This window comes from Hipposideros armiger, unplaced genomic scaffold (genome assembly GCF_001890085.2).
Source record: "Hipposideros armiger isolate ML-2016 unplaced genomic scaffold, ASM189008v1 scaffold_406, whole genome shotgun sequence".
In the NCBI taxonomy this organism is placed as follows: domain Eukaryota; kingdom Metazoa; phylum Chordata; class Mammalia; order Chiroptera; family Hipposideridae; genus Hipposideros; species Hipposideros armiger.
In genome coordinates, this window is record NW_017731756.1 from 1,171,811 (window position 1) to 1,177,921 (window position 6,111).

General features: G+C 43.8%; 1 protein-coding gene across 2 annotated transcripts in view; it reads left to right on the top strand.

The window, feature by feature from the left end:
* The first annotated feature begins 1,280 nt into the window (after positions 1 to 1,280).
* The window catches only part of EDAR (ectodysplasin A receptor), a 101,173-nt gene continuing 96,342 nt past the window's right edge, over positions 1,281 to 6,111 (top strand). For both annotated transcript variants that reach the window (XM_019663816.1, XM_019663817.1), the window contains exon 1: positions 1,281 to 1,542. The gene's annotated coding sequence lies outside the window, so the exon portion shown is untranslated. The remainder of the gene's footprint in view (positions 1,543 to 6,111) is intronic.

Consider the following 6,111-nt stretch of genomic DNA (forward strand, 5'->3'; position numbering starts at 1 on the left):
GCTGAGCATGGGCAATATAAATGATCAAGCCTGAAAATTCAGGTTAAAATTCTCATTTGGGAGCTTAAATTATCTGTGTTAATTGTCCACACTGGCCAACTAATTTGGGTAAATAAAGCTCTGCTCAACCTTTCTAGAGGCAGAAAAAGTCTTTAATTCAGGATCCTCACCCTGAGTACCACACATTTGTGTTTATTTCTCTATTAAGCTGTTTACTTACTCATGGTTCATTACACTGTATGTATCCAGGGCAGAAAGGACAAGATGGAAAGGAAGATAGAAATCTAGCTAGAGGAGCAGTTCCGCTCCTCCCCGTGTCGAAGGTGTGGTTGGGGGAGAATGGGGCAGGAGAAATTACATTCTTTTAAAGGTTGGGTTTTTTTCTAATCATTTAACTTTTGAGAAAGAATCAACTAATAGTGAAAGGCAACATCCTTTCAAAATGTTTGTGTTTCAAATATCTTCCTGATTATCTAGTTATATGAGATATGTATATAGTTATCTGGAGTTAAATGGAGTGTATGTGGTTATGTGGAGTTATGTAGGGTATATATGGTGGTTTGGAGTTACACAGAGTATACATAGGGTGCCCAAAAAAGGTATACACATTTTTAGAAAGGAAAATTGTATTAAAATTGTAATACCAATATATACCGATAACAAAAGATGAATACAAGTCACGTTTGACTTCTGCAATTAACAAAAAGTGCTCAAAATGGTTACCATCAGTGTCAAGACACTTCTGATTATGGCGAACTATTGCTTGAGCAACATTAACCAAAGTGTCCAGTTGTATAGATTTTTTTGGCACCCCTGGTACATGGTTATCTGGTGTTATGTGGGGGATATATAGTGACTCAAAGCCTGCAGTAGATGTGGGGGGTTGGGCAGAAGGGAGGGCAGGAACATGCCAGCAAGTTTCAAAGTTGAATGGATGTAATAAGCCTGTGGCCATCTCAGTGGGGGGTTTTGGGGGAACACATTTTGATTAATAGTATTTTAATGCTAATTTAGCTTTTTAAGCACTCCAGTGCCCAAAGGCTCTGGTTGTTCTGATAGAAGCAAGGCTTCCCCTCAACAAAAACAAATCAATGATTTTACAGATTCCAACTGGTGTCTTTCAGGGCAGGAAGTCAAAAGCCAGGTGTGTGCGTCCCCGTCCCCGGCAGGCTGCAGAGGGGGCTAACCTGCAGAGCAAGACACCAGCATAGCCAGTGCTGGGAGAGGCCTCTAGATGGTGCAGGTGAGTCTGCAGCGAGGGAAAGCCCCTCTGTAAGGACTGAGTTTCGGAACTCGCAGACAGGAGGGAGCAAGCAGTCAAGGAAGAGTTCCCGGGAAACCCTTTGGAACAGAAGGAAAGTGGGGCTGACAGCAGAGAGGTGCCTCACCCCAGGCAGCTCTGCCGGGCTCCAGCATCTGCTTCTGAGAGCACTGCCGAGTGGCCACCTGTGAAACCTGGTGGCCCAACACAGGACCGTGCCTGGCTTTCTTCACAGACCATCTTCTGCTTGGATTAGAAACTGACTTTCCATCGGGGTCCAGGTAAGCCTTGGTTCCTTTTCTTTGGTTTTCTAAACTCTTCGGCTACATGTGAGACTGAGGTGTCATGGGCTGCAAAACAGCCTGAGTACATTTTTGAAATGCGTGTCATATTTGGGTTGCGTTTGAACAAGCTTTCCCGATTACTATACGTCTGTGCTACCAGTTCTAAGACCTGAGATTGTTCCTTTGTTTTCAGGAAAACATAAGAAACCCTATTTTTCTATTCGGTTAGTGAGACAATTCAGTATGTGCTTAGCAGGATTTAAGATTTGGCCACTGGGACAATGGGTGTCTCCAGAGAGCATGAAAGTGTGTTTCTCAAGTTTGCCCCAGAGCCTGGTCACAGGAAGACAAGCAGCAGCTGGGACTTGAGCTGAGCTCCGTACCTGGGCCCCACCCCTGAGTTCCCACTGTGCCCTTTAAGAGACCTTTCAAGTACAGTTCTGAGTCAAGTCTGAGACCCGAGGTCATGACCCCTATGTTGGGGGGACAGAGAGTGAGGGGCTGGGTATGTATTTCTGATGATTGAGATTTCATTTCCAGCCAAGAGGTACCTCTCAAAGCTCTGACAGGTCACGGAGTAGTTTGGGCTCCTGCACAAGACCTGGCTCTGTTTTCCCAGCATCCTGCAGCAATCGCTCCCGCATTGCAGAGGCTACAGGTGTTAGGGCCGAGAGGACAGCAGGTGAGGGTTTGAGAGGGACAGTTAAAGGAATAATGGGTGGGGAGTGAGGTGACAAATCAGCAGAGCAGAAACCCTGTCAGTCAGGATAATTGGACAGAGTAAATGGGACACTGGGATATGAGATGACAGGAATGAAGAAGCGAGCGAGGGGGGGAGCATAGAAAGACCAGGCCCCACTTCCTCTCCTCTCCAACTGGCTGCTGCACCATGGTTCTGAACTTTCACGTCTGAGACAGGTCTAGCCAAGAGTGAAGCTGCAGCCAATTCAAAACATTAAAGAGGTAAAAAGCCATAATGGACTAAAAGAGAAAAGGAATCAATTCAAGTAATTAAGGTAGAGAATATTTCTCGCCCGACTTGGCATTCTGAGATTTCTAAGCCACAGCCACGTACAACCTTTAAAGTTACATTTTGACAGAGTCCACCAAAAAAGAGAGTTACTCATCAAAGTTGGGAAATTTGCATTTGTCCTGAGGATGTCCCCCAAGTGCCCTTCATCACCGGAGGAGAAGATTGGGGGCCCTGGTGACGATCGGCTGAGGTCTCTGCTCTACTCTCTCCCCACCCTTAAGGCTGTACTCTATTAACTTGTGACGGCACTTTTGGAAAGTAATCCTGGAAGCACATGTCTTTGGGAGAAAAAAGTAAATAAAATTTCCCTGAAATGTTTGATTTTTCACTCTGTGGGCACTACCCGGTTTCTGAAAGTAAACAGGGTTTTCATTTTGTTGACGACACATACAGAAGGTGCCCAAAAAATGTATACACATTTTAAGAAAGAAAAAAACTGTACTAAAATTGTAATACTCAGTATACACCAATAACAAAAGATGAATACAAGTCATGTGTATACACTTTGGGGCATCCCAGTATTTGCCAAACTCAGAAGTGTCAGGGGCTCCCCTTTCTTTCTAAAGCGTCACTGTGTCTCTGAACCTAGCACAGCGCCTACCATAGGCAGCAGCCCAGTGTTTGCTGGGGAAGTGAAGACAGGCCTGGTCTTACACCCCGCTCCCCATTTCACAGGGTACAAAACCATGTTGACTCTTTTCACTGGGGAGCATCTTCTTGTCCAAAGCACTGTAAGTCTCAAAGGACCACAGACAGAAGCCAGGTCACCTGAGTCTCCTTCCCGGGTTCAGGTGGATAAGTTTCGTGGTTTCCGAAAAATGGAATCCATTCACAAGGAAATGCCCAGGAGCCCAGCTTCAAAGACTCAAGAAAATTTGAAATTCAAACACAGTAGCTATAAACAGGATGGCGTTTTAAAAGGCAGCCCAAAGATTAAACGGCTCAGCCCCTCAGGTGGGTTCCCTCCTCAGCCTGCTCAGTGTCCTGTCTGCACGCCTCTTAGCAGCTTTCCTCCTGGCCCTGGTTTTCTCAATTATCCCAGAGACACCTGCCTGCTCACTCCTTTGATGCTGTTTTAGGCTCTGCCTAGGTAATTCCACCCTAGTTAATAGCATCATTAATTAACTTACATTAAGCTCACTTAGCACATTAGCTCAATTAGAAAACAAAGGGCCAGCCCCTGCCGCTGAGAGCCCCGCCACCATCACAACCTACCATATTGTGGGTATATTTACATATTTACATATTGTGGGCAAGACTATATTCAATCCCCAATTATTATTTTCTTAAAAAATAAAGCAAAGAAAGATTAACTGATGTCCAGTCATTTAACCTCAGGCTTACATTTCTATAGCACTTTACAAAGCATTTTCATGCGTGGTTTCCCTATTTTCTAAATAAGGAAATTGAGGCTTAGAAAGGTTAAGTGACTTGCCCAAAGCCATATAGCTAATAATGATTATGATACCCATGACAGCTGACATAGGTTGCATACCTAGAATGCCCAGGCATCGTGCTGTGTAACTTGTAATTAGAAGGAAGGACTAAAACTAGACTCTTTGTCCCTTGCCTCAGACTGATACGTTTGCCTGTGTAAAGACAACTGGAGAAGGTACGTTGAAAAGCACAGGTAAAAGTTAGGGGTAGAATGAGTAAATGTTCCCTTTTGCATATGTCATTTTCCCGGGGTTATGTCAACCCAAACACCACACTATTTACTGGCCACTTGTCCTCATCAGAGGCAAGGGCTAAGGAGGAAACAATCTCTGTTTCATTCTTTGTGAGCTACCCAGGTAAAGGATTGATAATAGAAGAAATACTGTAGTGGAAAATATGAAATTGCTGTTTATATATAGCATAAACATAGTCAAATATAGGTAATTTCAGGTGGTTCACTCTAATATAGTCTAGTGACTTAAGAGAAACTTTCAAAATGGCTTTTGGGGTTCCAGAATCCCAATAACTCCTTGGCCTCTGTTAATGCAAACAATTGAGACCAGACTTAATTTTTCATCATTGTCTGTCCTAAGGTAGTCACAAAGCATTGCCCAAAGGTTGTTAACCCTATTGTATAATCAAAGCTAAGGAAAAAGCTTTGTCCTGGATCTTGGCAGGAGGGCGGGCATTCATCAGATGGTATATAAGGGACTCCTACAACACAAGGTGTCCTCAGTCCCAGCGTCCTCTCCAGCACATAGTGGGCACTCAATAAATGAATGGGATCCTTTGTGTCAAAAAAATGTCACCAGTTGTTCTAATCACACATTGGGGAGAATGGGGCTGCCTGAACACCTAAGAAGCCTTAATCAACAGGCAAAAAAATTCTAGTTAGCAAAGCTACCGTCTCTGGGTGCAGAGACATGTGTTATTTCTTAAAGGCTGGGTACCCGGGGATGTCACACACTCTGTTTGGCCACATGGTATAACAGACACATGCTGGCAAAGCTGAAGGCCCTTGCCCTCTGCCCAGGTCCTCCTCAAGTTCTCTGTGCACATAGATAACACACTTAACTAACCAGGAGAACTTTGTTTTCCATTTCTGACAAATTGAATCACTGGAAAATGGGTGGGTGGTAATGACCCTTGCATAGGGAGATGCACTTCATTGGTAGCCACAGCTGTGCCACCTAGTGAGCTCATGTCATCTCAAGTCACCTCACCAGCTGGTAAACCAGACTGTGCTCTACACATGGCAGGAAGTTGCCTTGGCTTGGGAGCCCTGTTGGAATCAGTAGTAGAGCAGTAATAGCCACAGTTACATTGTCAGTACTAATGCCAGCGAGGTCCAGGGTGCTTGGAAACTAAGCTGAGCTGTGGTATTTCTATATCCCTTAAGATTGATCCCATTAAATGATACCATTCAATGGCTAGATATAAGCAACTAAAAGGTGAGCCCAAATACTGAAATAAGGTATTAGTCTCCTGAAAATAATAGGGAGATAATTCTGCCAACAACACTTTCATCCTGATATAAAGCACTTTCTTAAGATTGAAAGAAAGACACACAAATCTAGAGTGCAAATAAGAACTGAGAGGTCACGGTTTTCACCACTACAGACCATTACCAAATCTTTTCTCTTAAAATGTCCATGTTGCTATATTTCCAATTCCATCTTCCTTAAACTCCATGCACAGGAAAAAGAAGAAGGTAGGATTTCACATTGGATTTAATATACATTCATTCAACAGCTCTTTCCTGAGCCTCTGCTGCATGGCAGGCACTGTCCTTGGTATAGTGACACAGCAGTACTTTGCTTTGCCAAGCCTACCTTCTAGTGTAGAGAGAAGCCTTAATACAAAGATACAATAGAATGTAACTTCAGAAAAATTTGACTCCATGAGGAAACAAATAAGCAGGGCAAGCAGAGAGAAAGTTCTTGGGATGGAAGTGAGGGGGACCTCTTTTTTTAAAAAAAATATTTGTATTGGGGAATTGGAGGATGGGAACAGTGCTGGGGAATTGGGGGAAGGGGAACAGACAAGTTGCTGTCCTTTTTGTTCTTCAGTCTAGTTGTGGAGGACATTGCTTCACT